At 35.2% G+C, this 14,623-nt stretch overlaps 1 protein-coding gene across 1 annotated transcript in view; it reads left to right on the forward strand.

Moving 5' to 3' along the window:
• Nucleotides 1-14,623, forward strand: part of LOC145292049 (uncharacterized) — a 108,684-nt gene that overhangs the window by 78,123 nt on the left and 15,938 nt on the right. The gene's annotated exons all lie outside the window — the stretch shown is intronic.

Below are 14,623 nucleotides of genomic sequence, written 5' to 3' on the forward strand. Positions count from 1 at the left end.
GAACTTATCAAAGTTAATTAATATTGAACAGAGTTAGTACTTAGTAAATACTTTTAAGTTTGAGATTATTGTTACAATTCAAAAAAAAAACATTTAAGCCACTCTATATTATTAATTCAGTTTCATTAATAATGCACGGTTTGTATTATTTGCATTATTTGGAATACTGTTCTCATTTTGAATGTTATTCGCACAATACTTCGACCAATGGACATAAGGGCTAAGTAATAATCATTTCTAAGTGACAATCTTTTGCAGATTCAAGGTTCAATCATTAGTGCAGGCAGCATTAAGAATACAATTACACATTAAGACTTCTAAACAGTCATGGTTGATGGAACAAGAGCAAGCTACCTTATGGATTATATAAAAGGGTTTCATTTGAAATTGTATACAGATTCCCGAGTTTAATAAGCTTCATCTCAAAAATTCCAAAAACAAAATACAGTTTTTTTTAGGGGTTTCATTTTAAGATACAATCCGTTCACTCTTTTTCATAAATAGAGATTTTTATCAAAATATGAGTCTTTGAGTTCTTTTTCTTTATTCTAGATTATGTGTTTGAGATGACCTTCATTTAGATCTATGCATTTCTTTTGAGGCAACACGTTTTTGTCCATGAAATCTTTACAAATTGACCATACTATGGCGCTGACCTGATTCCTGATGTTTTCCTTCAGTTTTATGATAGTTCTGGATTTTCATGCATAGTTATATCTTTAAGGTAGGAATCCGGAGGAGTTTCGGCTATGAAGATGCCCACTCAGAATCAGTTATGAAACTGATCACGTAGATTCTAAAGTTCTTTTTCAGACGATCATAATTTGAAGTGTATGAGTCTTTTCTTGCTGTAACTAGAACTTTACAATATGCGACAAGTACAGAGTCTATAACTCATTCTTGCATATAGACACTATATATATATATATATATATATATATATATATATATATATATATATATATATATATATATATATATATACTTTTTATTTTTTATTACGTATCTTTCTGTTAAGTTACATTATTGTTTTGGCTACTCGGCCATTGTAAAAGTCTGAGGACGCTACAGACGGCCAAAAAAACGGCCGAGTAGCCGAAACAATAATGTAACTTAACAGAAAGATACGGCAATAAAAAATAAAATGCATATTTGCTCTACAACAGTATTGAGCACTTTCTTCAGTTTTTATTAATTACCATCTCCACTATTTAATTATTTTTTTAATTATTATAGTAAAAAAATAATTATATATATATATATATATATATATATATATATATATATATATATACTAAAATGATTTTCTCACACTCTCTTTCTGAGCTCAAAAATCTTTTGAATGGCTTGGACAATTGTCACTAGCTGTAGTTAGGTTCCTCACTAACCGATAGTTGTTCACCAAATCCTGAATATTTCTGAGAGAGGCTTTTTCATATTTGAACATACACCAAAGTATCTTGTACTTTCTTGAACAAACCTGTCTCGTAGTAATATTTAACGCAGTGTATTCTTTGATGGAGCTCCCATTGCGATCTATGTTCACACGTGTTGCTTCCACCATGGTCTGCAATATGCCAAACGGATCTGAAAATGTATGCCAGTTTTTTTTTGTTTTTTTTCTTTTTTGAGCAGGAAGTTCATTCTGTATAAAGAGCCACAGTACTTCCTTCTCTTAGAAAACAGAGCTGGTTATATGTCTCATCAAATATATTTAACTACATATGAAAATTAAAATAATAACTAAGCAACTTGTATTGATGGTGAACCGTTTGGTCAGGATTTTGTTATATATATTGTTAAATATATAATTTCTTTGGCATCATCTTTGAGTTATCTTTGGTAATCATGTTTTTCCACTTACTAGTGCATATATAAACCATTATGCACTCGTTTCATCATCAGGAACCCAGGTTCTTGATTGTCTGTAAATACAATCACTCTGATGCCAATATTTAGTTTTTGATAATACGTACATGGATAGTTTGTTTCGTTACACCTAGTGAAGAAGTTCTGTTTATGGAAAAGTTAAGTACATGATGGAAAGAAAGAAAAGTTGTTGTTGTTGTTGTTGTTGTTGTTGTTGTTGTTGATGATGATAATGATGATGATCGTTCACTTGATTAGCTAAGACACTAACTTACCCAAAGGATTTGGGAAATCCATACTCATGCAGCAGTAATAGTAGCTGCAACAACAACTACAAAATAATAATGTCTAAATAATTTGATATTTGCTTAACTTGAATTGGATTGAATATTCGATTGGTTTCCTATGTCATGGTTTAACTAGCCCAAAACAATCTCTCCTGGAGCTGTGCACCTATTCTTAGATTTCAGTTAGAGAATTGCATTTGCATTTTTCAAGCAGTTAGCCAAGCTGCCTAACGATCCTTTGTCACTCTGCACCCTACCAAAGCTTCTTTCTTAACATTCAAAGCTCATCTTTAACCTATGCACGTGGACTTCACTTTTGTGACAATATGGACAGACTCTTCCAATCTCATACACTAACTCAATAGTATGTTTAATAGTATTCTCTTCTTATGGACTTATAATAACATTTTCCTTGTTTAGACTTATAATTATTTTTTGCTCATCAAAACTGCTGGACTTTGCCACTTCAAACAGTCAAGGAGTAGTTCCTCCTGATAATGATGTAGTCCTGCACCCAGTAATGGAGTTCTTAGCTGTGAAACACAAACAGATCAATTGTTATTCAAATCCTTACTTCAATTTCAGGGAAAAACCTGTTGACTACTAGAAAGATGGGTGATAAAGTGGAAAGACGTTTGACTTGTGTGACAGAGCCATGGCAAAGTGGAAAATGCTCCATGCGTTTTTTGTTCTTTGTTCAAAATAGTTGAATTCTTTTTTTGGCTTACATTCCACATTAGTGTGAACTGATAGATCATAAGACATGTAGCATATACTCTCAGGATGCAGACAACATTGACGATCACTTTACTGTTGAGGAGAGTAGGTCGGAAAGGGTATATGGTTGGCAGCAATCGAGGAATAGAGGTTGAAACTCTGAAGTTCTTCCTGATGATGGTGTTGTGTTATATTCAGTAGCGGAGCACAAAAAGATCAAGAGTTAAATCAAATTCATAATGACATTTTTCTTGTCTTGACCTAAGGACTTTCATCATAACGCTTTCTCTATTAAAACACATTAATATTTAATAATTTTTCTAATAACGTTTTTATTAACATCCATTTCTTTTACTTGTTGAATGAAGATGATAAAGTTTATATTACTAGCAGGGGTGCCTGGCGTTGCCCGGATGTTTGGAGTGTGTATGTTGTGCAGAAAAAAAAGTGGTAGGAGGCAGGTAGGCTTGAACCCGTACCGTGAAGGAGGAAAAGAATGTGAAAAAAAGGATAGTGAATTAAATGAGCTGATAATTAACTTTTGCACCGTTGGAGGATATTGGCATGAAGATGAAATAAAAAAAAAATTTTTAAACGAAAGAAAGAGAGGTGTGATCGAACTCGAAAACATAGGGTAATTAGTCCTCCTCACTAACCATTAGGCCATAACGGATAGTGAAATCAATGAGTTGGTAAATCACTTAGGAAAAAAAGGAGCCGGTGCAGAAATGAAAGTTGCTTTAAAACCTGGCCTGGGGCCAGTTAAGCTTTCCACTTTCTGTCATGGTATTTATTTGCTTCCCTACAAAAGCAAATTAGACATAAGGTCGTTTTTAATGTGGGGGAAAACCAGCTCCCCCAAAAAGAGGGCACTCTGCCAGTATCCAAATAAATTGTAATTGTCTCAGTATGAAGGATCAATTAGAGAACAGATGCTACCCAGCTCGAAGGCCAGGAGTTGGCACCGGCATTCGATTAGTTTCGCTTTATTTATACGAAAAAGACAAACACTCGAAACAAGGGAATTTTTTACAACTCGACCAAAAGATAGAGATCATGTCCATTTGCAAATCCGAGATATTATAATCTAGGAAATATAAGAAAACTTCTCTCGGAATCTAACCGCCACAAGAAGCCTAACGCAAAAATCCTTTCATGGACATACACAAACATGTACGCCCATTTTGCCTTTTATATACTAGACTAGCAGGGGGTACCTGTGGTGTATGTGTAAAAAAAAAAAACGTTAAAAGAAAAAAAAAAGTTTTAGTAGAAAGGTAGGATTGAACTCCGAAGCCTTGACGCGAAGGTGGAAATGAAATGGAAAAAAAAGCCAGTCACCTAACCATCTCGGCCACAAGGGAGAGGAACTGATAAGGGCGTTATATGAAGGTTTATGAAGCGAAATAAACAGGTGCGAGGAAGTAGCGTAGAATACATTGACTGCCCCCCTGCAGAGGGTAAAAGTCCCTCAATGGGGGTCCTGGATATGACCTAGTTTTGCACTGCAAGCCAGATCATTCGCTTTCGCTTTTTGAAGACGTGGCGAGCTGATAAAATTCGGGCTAATTAAATACACGCGCGACCCCCGTTGTTAAGTCTTAGTTATCATGATTTAGACACGATATAAAAAGTTTTAAGTATGAGCGAGCCTACCCAGAAGGCCAAAGAAAAAACCCTTTTGCGGACATACATTAAAATGCGCGCACACACACACACGCGCACACACACACACGCGCACACACACACAAACAAACATTTTCGCTTTTTTATAGATGTATGGATTAGTTTTTGTGATTACATTTGACAGACTTTTCAACTACATTCACTTGATTCCTTTTCATACACACGAACTTATGTCCACCTTTTGTGGCATTCTGAACGTAATCTCTATCATATTTCATGATTTCATGATTTTATGAAAGTGTGTATCTCTTTATTAATAGTGGGTCACCTGGAAAGGCATGGATGATTTCCAGGTTGTCTTTCAAATGCTTCAAATAACAGGTGCAATGTTGTAGAAGAAGAACAGCAACAGTTTAATGTACATTTTTTAAATGTTGGCATGTGTTGGCTTTTAGAAATTGACTAAACCTATCTTTGGCCAGGTCTTTATTTATCCTTCTTTTTCTCAACTTCATTCTTATCACTTTCTCTTATATTTTCCTTTGCCATCCCCTGTGAACTGAATTTGCCACCTTAACTGTTCTACGTCTACTATCTCAAGTACATTTATCCATCTTTTATCTCTACGGCATCTCATTCAGGAACCAGTCTGTTTTTTCCTGCCAATAAAACGTTTACTGAAAGTAGCACACATGTACAGAAATGTTCGAATTACCCTATATATTTCTTTGTGAATCTTAACCTTCCTGTTTTATCCAACCAAGCTACCACTATCAGGTTGACAAGAAACTTATTGCTGTTTTTAACTTTTAGATTCATATGAAAATATCTTGGCTCAAACAAAAAATTATTGATCGAAATAAGCACCATCAGAATCAAAACAATGCAAAACAAGTGTATTTATGCCAGTAATGTAAAACTCTTGTGTTCTGATGACGATGAAGTCGCTGAAGGTGTTTTTGACATTGCTTAGGTTTTTGAAGCATTTCTCATGCAAAAGTTGTCAAGATGCTTAAAAAAGTGGTAGTCGGTCTGAAGAGTATGATGAATGAAGCAGAGTTTTGTAGCCCAATTCGTTCAACTTCTGCAGGGTCGGTTTAGCAACATGTGGTCATGCATTGTGGTGGAGGGGAATTGGACCTTTTATGTTGACTGATACTGGGTGTTGTTGCCGAAGTTTCTAATGCATTTCATCCATTTATTTATAGTACTTCTCTGCCGTAATGATTTCGCCTGCATTCAGAAAACTGTAATGGATGAGACCGGTTGCAAAACAACCAACAGTCAGCATGACCTTCTTTTGGTGTAACGAGAAGTGTCATGGAGCTTCATTGGTGTCTAACCACTGAGCTGAGCGGCACCGGTTGTCATAAAGAATCCACTTTTCATCACAAATCACAACCCGGTTGAGAAACGGGTCGTTCTTGTTGCATAAAAGAAGAGAAGATGACACTTCATAACAGCGTTTATTTTGGTTGTCATTCAATTCGTGAGTTTTTTTTTTCAATCTATTTCAAGTGGTTGAAAATCATTGTATACTTATATCTAATTTAGAAGCAAGTCCTCAAACAGTTGAGCATTGATTGGCTTCGACTAATTCTCTTAATTGATTGTTGTTTGTTGTTAACATTCAATAGCTGATTACTGTACTCATCATTTTAAAGACTTGTCGCCACCATGAAATTTCTTAAACCACCATTGTACTGTGCATTTAGTAGTGGTTCCTGCGCCAAATGCTTCATTGATATCACGAGCTGTTTCAGCAGCTTTTCAGTCTAGCTTGAATTGAAACAAGAAAATTATACGAATTTTCTTTTTTTCCATTTTGTATTCAACGTTCTGAAAAGAAAAAATAAGTGCTTTAAAAAATTCTTAAACGATTAGAAAGAGCGAAAAACGCTCTTTAAAACGATCTATAAACTAAAGGTATTATAATGAAAACTTGTTTTGATAATACATCATTTGAAATCAAAATGAAAAATTCCACAAGAACTTTCTTCTGAACCTAATTTATGTTACTCAAGAGATTGTGTGCACACGCAAAAGAAAGAGATCTCTGTCATATAAAAACGTTTTAAAAAGTGTTTTGATTATTTACATTTATCAATAAAAAAATCTTGTTTTGTTTTTGCAAATAAAAATCAATTGTTGAAGAATCTGTTTAAGAAATCAATGGTTGGAAAAATTGTTAAAATTAATTATTGAAAAAAAAAACATTTATTAAAATCAATTATTGAAAACACTGTTTGTTTAAATCAATTGTTCAAAAAACATATTTAAAAACACCCTAAAGTAAAAAAAAAAACAAATTCTAGACTACTTCATGAAATAAAGATAACAGATGTAATTTCTAAAATTATAGTTCTTAATCTATCTTTAAAAGTGCTTTAGCTGGTTAATAAATATTAATGAATTATCGATTATCCATCAGATTCATGTTTGCTTTATTCTATAAGAAAATATAACGTTTATTTTAGATTCATATTTGATTTGTTTTCATGAATAAGGATGTTGAGTTTGTTCAACATACACCTGTGACCTATTCTGTTAGCCATTAACCCAAGCGGCCAAAGAACTCCTAACTGTTTAACTCAAGGATTGTAAACCAGGGTCCACATGGACCTCTGGGGTTCCACAAAAGCTTTATTTATTTCCCTCCTTTCCACAGTCGATGATGTGACACAAGAGCTGAAAAGTGTGATTTGAAAAGCCAGTATCACAGAGGAAGAGCTCTCTGGCTTGCAAGAAATATCTTGGTAATCTCAGCATTCCTTGGTAGGCGATTATCAATAAAATAACCTCTTCTCAAAGGGTGAGAAAGCAAAGCCTGGAAGGATGGACCTCCTAGAACTAGCACAGGACCGGAGACATGCCTGTCAGCAGGAAACAAGTCATCTAAAAAAAATGTCCAAGACTCTTTTGGCTTTGGTGCCAAAGGAAAAATCCTTGGCTGATGGCTATAAAGGCTCACAAAAAAATATGTATGTATAAGAATTATCTGTCCCTTACAATAGAATGCAATAGGAAGCAACCAAAGTGATTTCCCCTGGAGAGGAAGTAACTAGAGAGACTTCTGATTTCTATAAATACTGTGAGTATGGGCGCAAACATTTATATTTTGTATTGAGCTCACCATGAACCGGAAGGATACAATATTCCGCTTTATTCAACTCTTAGATAGCGCTACAGATTTTCACTGTGAAGCGGGAAAACATACAACAACATTGGACATTGGATATATTGACCATCAAAATACCATGGAGCAAGAAAACATGCTTTTATTAAAACAACTTGTCAAGAAAGAAAACATCGAACTGAGGAAAGAAATACTTCACGGTCGTCCTAACATGTCATGAATGAAAAAAACGGAATGACCCTCGATAAGACTGGATACAACTGATGGAGAGTGGTGCTATTTTTGAACACCTAGGCACGATACAAAGAGCTATGTGGAGTGGAAGACCCAGCCATAATCCAGAACAGGCCTATAGGAGACCTCTACACCAAAGACAAGCAGGTTACTGTTTGAACTTGTAGGGCCGGAAAAGCTCAACTTTGCCTCAGAGAGGTACCTTCTTTGTCAGATATGACTGGTACCTATGCGAGGATTGCACAAAAATATCCACCAACAGAAATTTCACTCCATGAGATAGAACGAGGGTGAGTTGGTAACTCATTTTTTTATTGAGGTTACATGGCTAAGCAAAATTTTGTGAATTTTGTATTCAGTGTCCAAACGAACTGACTTGCCTGCAGCAAGTTGACTTTTCAGATGATATGGTTGCTGAGCAGATGATTGGGGGTGGGGGGCAAAATGCAGAGTATGAGAGAAGGGTACTGGCGGAGGTAGCTTTGCTCACTACATTAGAACAGAAATTCTCACAGTTTGTCTGCCTGGTGGCAACAGAAAAGTCAACTCCCCATTTTAATGATGCCACACACCCTCTTGTGCTATTTAGTGTACAAAGGTCGAACCAAGAACAACGCAACCAGGAGGTAAAGATTCCTTTGACTCCATGATATACTAAACATTGCAATGGTTGCAGAAAAACGTTATACCCAGGAGAATCAATGAATCGAAAGGATTTTCCAACATTGTGACCCAAATACCACATTTGTGGTGTGATGGGGCATCTGAAAAAGGTATGTCATAAATTTAAGGGGTCTAGAATGGAAGTCACAGGAAAAGTATGTTTACGAATTGTACCTTGGATAAATTTTCTGCTCACAGGCATGATAAGAGACAGCTGACGAACATGCCTCACCTTGAGTGGGATGGAAAGCAATTTTAGGTGTGTGCCCCAGAATTACCCCCTCAGTTACAGCAGAGATAACTATGATGCCCAAGACCCATGCAACCTTCAGACAGATGCCAAAAACACCTGTAAATGCACTCATCCATTCCATCCAAGCATTTGCATATATACGGGCTCAGACTAGCTCAGTCGAGCCCAAGATTCAAAGCACTTGATACCAACAACCCACCAGATAAGAGGCATACCCAATAACCGGCTAGATATCAAGGAGGTCCTGTTTTGTGCATAAGGTTGGAGTCGAAATAAACACGACAAGCAGTATACATATTGGACAACACATCCGATTTCTACTTGTTGCAAGCAGTGTTAAAGAATACGGACTCTTGAGAGATATAATTCAAAATGGCTTCCCTCAGTCATGCAATGATCACTTACCTATGGCTTGAGTTTTCTGGCCTATGTGTGAAGAGTTATACTGCCTAGAAGGAGTTATCATTAAAGGCAACAAAATCCTGATACCTCAACAACTTCGCACAGAGGTATTAGAATCCCTTCACTTCACTCATCAAGAAATGGTATGCTAGAGAATGCAAGACAATAATTGTTGTGGCTGGGTTTAGATGCTAACATCAGGCAAACCAGATCCAAGTGTCGCATATGCAGCATAATCGCACCATCTCAGCCTACGGAACCCTTTACATCCCCAGCAGACCTGGAATTTCCATTTCAACAAGTGGTGGTCGACTTCATCGATATACAGGGTATGAGCTTTATGGTGTATGTGGATTGATATACTAGATGGGTTGAAGTGGCCTTTATGATATCGGGAAGGACCAAAATGGTATGTGATACCTTAAGAACTTGGTTCTGTACTTACAGACTGTACTTAATGACTGAGTCGTGTGCAAAACGATGTCACAGCAAAGGCAAGAAAAAAGATTCTAAAAAGAAGAACGTGTGTGCAGACAGATGATCATGATCACGTTAGAGAGGAGGGTCATCTTTTATTTGGGAAAGTAAATGTGGTTTCAACAGGAAAAAGTGAGTCGTTATTCCTTGTTTCTGTTCCTTGCAATGTGTTAACATATACGAGGATTGTATTGCAAAAAAACTGACTTTACTAAGTTGAACTTTGACAAAGGAATCTATATGGAACCCCTTGGTTGATAGCTCTTTTTCTAACCTCATTCTTTTAACCATTCAGTTGAGTGCTATCGTAGGCCAAGAAGTGAATTGCAGTTCTTCAGGGGGTGATGAACCGTGCTCAAAAAGCTTCCTTGATTCAGTGACTTCTCTTGGTGTTCTAGAAAGGAACTCCATGCGGAATTAGTGAGAGTGGGAGATGACGATTCATTCATCAAATAGTTTGGGTGGTCGGAGGGGTAGATCCACTCTGAACGGAGTTGGGTACTAGATACAGGTCATCTCAACAACTATAAGTTTTCTCTAACCTCTCCATGCCATAAAACACAGTTCTAGAATGGCGGTCTCACCCACTGTGACATGCTTCAAGAAGAAATTTTGATCATTGCTTTCTTCTAATGTCATGAACTGTGGTGGTTTTGTGAGCATGTCAGTGAGGTATCCTTATATTATATATTATTATTATATGTATGTTTCTTGTCTCTATGTGACTAAGGCATTTTTCTAATTAACTACATATTAAATTATTATTTATTGAACTCCTACATGCATAAACTACTCAAAGTTTTTCAAAATCCTATTTAAAAAAAACAATTTAGTTACGAAATTCATTCTAATTCATTCTAACAAAGTTCATTTTAATTAGTTTATAAACAAATCAGCAATTTTAATCTTTTGTTAATAATTGAAAAGACGAATGACATATGTATGTCAAACTGATTCTATTCCTGAAGAAGGCGTTATATCATCAAAAATTTGATTATAAAAATAAATACTGATTAAAAAAAACTGCATTGTACTGTCTTTTTAAAATTATAAATTTTAATTCAAATCTAAAAAAAACGCTTACATAAAGAAAAAATCCACTGTGTGTGTGTGTGTGTGTGTGTGTGTGTGTGTGTGTGTGTGTAAAAGCGCAGAAAAAAGAAATTATCAAGTGATTACGTCAGAGGTTTTTGTTCCTTATATTATTTATGAGCTTCATATTTTGATGCATTTTTCAAATTCAACGATACATCTACTAATTAAACTAAGGATGAGGTCTGAAGTTGTCATATATGTACTTGGTTTCCTTTCAAAATATAATAATGCCTGCCAATGTGACTAAACCAATGAAGTTAATTGTGTACAACCTTTGCTTAATGGTTTCCTGTGTAACCTAATAAGAGAATATTGTGCAAATCTAATTTGAAAGAAAAAGCGGGACAGTTTGTTTCCTTTTTAAGTAGGCCAACAATGTGGGGTTTTTTTTTTTTTACTATTTGCTGTCAACGTCAACATGGTCTTGTGTATGGAAGAGGTGAGGGATTTTGTTGCCTGATAGTCTTCTATTATATAAAGAGCAGTTGTTTGTTTGTCTGTTTGTAGCGGTAAAGGTAAAAAAACTACACAAGACACATAAACTGATATATTCTTTTTCAGCATTGCCTTGCACAAAATATGAGCACTTATTTTTTTGTTTTGTTTTGTTTTTTAAAATATTCATTCTTTTGGGTTCACACAGAACAAAATTATTCAGAGGCGGGGGACATTTTGAGTGATTTTTTTTCCATTAACCTTTGATGTGAAATTTGAACAAAAGTATACTTTCTGGGTCTTTGGGCTAGAAATCATCTTGGAAGGACTCCAACCCCCACATTCTTTTCTCCCACACTCAGATTCCACTCCCACTTAGAGACTGACCTGCTTGTTTTCGGCAACTCGGAAAGCAGTGGCCGATCTATCATTTAGAAAGAGTTAGGAGTGACTTACTAACCAATTTTTGTTGTTGCTTTTTGTTTATTCTCCACTCTCTCGCAAATGAAATAAAATCTCTGTATATATTTATGATTTAATAAAAAATTTTCAAATTTGGGTTCCACTTAAGTAGGGCAGCCCCTGGAGTGAATGTGCTATTGTAGTGACTGAGTTCTATTTTAGAGTATGACAGACGATTTTAAGTACTTGTGGCCAAGGATGACCAACAATAGCCATTATCCGCATACATTTTATTGGCTTTTTGCCTAATTTGTTCAGTTTGTAATTTTTGTATATTTTGTGCAAATAAATATTTCAAAGTGTATTATCTGTTCTGTTCTCGATTAAACAAGGGAAAATTTGAAATTGACTTTGGTGGCAGAAGAGAAGAGAAAGGACATGATAAGGGGAAGAGGATAAAGAGAGATAGAGATGGAAGTAAAGAAAGAAAGACAGAAGTTTTAAAAGATGTTACACATTTTTTAACTCTTCTATCTTGTTGCCCATATCCCTGGGCAACACCGGGTAACCATGCTAACAGTATTATAAAGTAAATTTGCATGACTGGCTTGATTCTGTTGTTGATGATGATGATTTATTCATTTCAAATGAATCGGATAATTATTGTTGGCATTCGTTCCTCCGATATATTTCTAGTTAGAATTCTTTCTCGAAAAATATTCGGTACTTATGGAAAGGCCCATGTGAAGGTTGTTAAGATCCCTAAGAAAAATGTTTCCATGGAACAAACTGAATTCGGACTTGGTACACTGAGGTTGTCAGTGTGTGTCAATTATAGGGCTATGACAACAGCATTTTCATTGTTTTGACCCTTGATTGTGTATCCGTTGATATCCTATATGCTTTTATATAAAGTGATGTGGTTCTCGGTTGATTAAGTGTGTCTAACTATGTCGGATATATACTCGAGAGTCAAAGCAATGAAAAGAATATGCTGTTGTCATAGCCCTAGTAATTAACTACTTAGCCACTGTCAACTCTTTGATTCTGTTGCTGGCCTGGTTTTCTATATTTTTTTTAGAATCAGATACTTACGGGAGAGAGCATGTAAATATTGCCAACATCCATGTGAAAGAATTGCCTGGATTCGAATTTTGTGCGCCCAGGTTTTGCAATCCATATTAATATCGACTTGAACTCGGCTTTTATATAACTTTAAATGTATAGAAAAAGTGAACGTTTGTTGTTTGATCTTTTTAATATTCTAGGAAAATAAGGTTTCGATGGTACATTAAAATTGGCAGTGTTGAATTTAAATCACCTTTTTAAAAGTAATAATGAATTACCACTTATCAAGACCCAAAGGCCACTCAAGGAAAAGGTTACCGAGTCCATCCGATTGACGTTGAAATAATTCAGTGAGGATTGGTAACAATGGTCAGAATTTGATTATTTAAGTGGACGGCTTACCAAGAATTATTCACATTTGACTTGAAAAGGACCATGTTGCAGCCAGCTGGGAAGCAGCCTCACAGTATTGTGTGCCACATATGGGAGTTCTTGGAAACAAATTTTGCTGATTAGGAGGTTCGTTTAGTTTTAGCTACACAGAGGAAAAAAGGAAAACTTTTAAATACATACATTATCTTCCACTTGGGTGACTTAGAAATACTCCAGAAACAAACAAACAAAAAAAAAACATTTAATGTTTGTGAATTCAAACGTTGGATTCGGTTTGTTGTCTTATACATATTTATGAAGAGTTTTCCGTTTTAATTTTTTTCTTTTGAATATTTTAAAGGTTTGTATTATTTAGATTATTCACATAACTGTTCTCATCTTGAGTGTTCTTTGCACAATATTTTCACTTCTTTAAGTGTATCTTGTCAAATTCAGGAGTCTTTGTGTCGAACTTGGAATCTTTCTGTTGAACTCAAGAATCTGCATGGAAATTCAAACAGAACCCTTTATTTAATCTGCAGGAGTAGCATGCTCTCACTCTATCAGCTGTGACTGGGTAGAAGTCATAAATTATTTGCCATTGTATTCTGAGTAATGCCCGCACTGAGGATTGAACCTTCAACCCCCAGAAGAGTGTTATTTACAACTGAATTTTTTCTAGTGCTTTATCCATTGCTAATTAAAATTATCAATATCTCAAAAATGCAGAAATATATTTTGAAGGATTTTGAAGGGCATAACATGAGCAAAACTTCCATTTAAACATTTCAAATATTTCATTGAATTTGATTAATAATTATTAGTTACCAATTTAATAAGATTCCCTGCATTTTAATTTAAGTTCCTCTTAAATTTTAGACATTTTCTAACATCAAAATTATGTAGTTGATCAAAATTGGAATAAGAATTCTAGACATAAGTCTTAGTAGCAGTATGTTTTGATTTTTTAATCTACAGAGAGAGGGTATAAAAGTGGTGCAAAACGGTTCTAATAGGTGAATTAATTCTGCGCATCTTGGGACGAATATTCTTCTGGTTGTTATATAATAATCGTTCATATAATAACACACGTAATGTGTTTCTGTTTCAATATCTTCCGCTTGGATGGTTTAAAAATGCCTCATTAAAAAGCAAAGCTATTTGATGCTTATGAGTTCAAACGTTGTTAGGCTGGGCTGTCGGCTTATAAATATTTATGTACAGTTTCATGTTTCCACACATTATTTTAAGTAACTGTCATATAAGTTATGTAAGAATTGTCATTGCATATTAGTAATGGATCCAAAGGGGCACACATCCCTAATATTTACTTACATTTATTTAGAAAGTATACAAAAACGATTTCATTTAAGAAAGATTAAGAGAACGACCACCAAACATATAAGCCAACCAGATATTGGTGTAATCCTTCTGACTTCAGAAACGTTGGCTTAAGGCCGTTATAATATTATAATAAATCCCTGCAACCGCTTTCCCACAGAAGAGATATTACAAGCCTGTCTCTGCTTTATCGTTATTTCCATGGCAGGTGCTCGTTTGAGCTTCAATCTATGGCCCCCCCCCCTG

Source organism: Euprymna scolopes, chromosome 13 (assembly GCF_053919585.1).
Source record: "Euprymna scolopes isolate OS-2025 chromosome 13, ASM5391958v1, whole genome shotgun sequence".
Lineage (NCBI taxonomy): Eukaryota > Metazoa > Mollusca > Cephalopoda > Sepiida > Sepiolidae > Euprymna > Euprymna scolopes.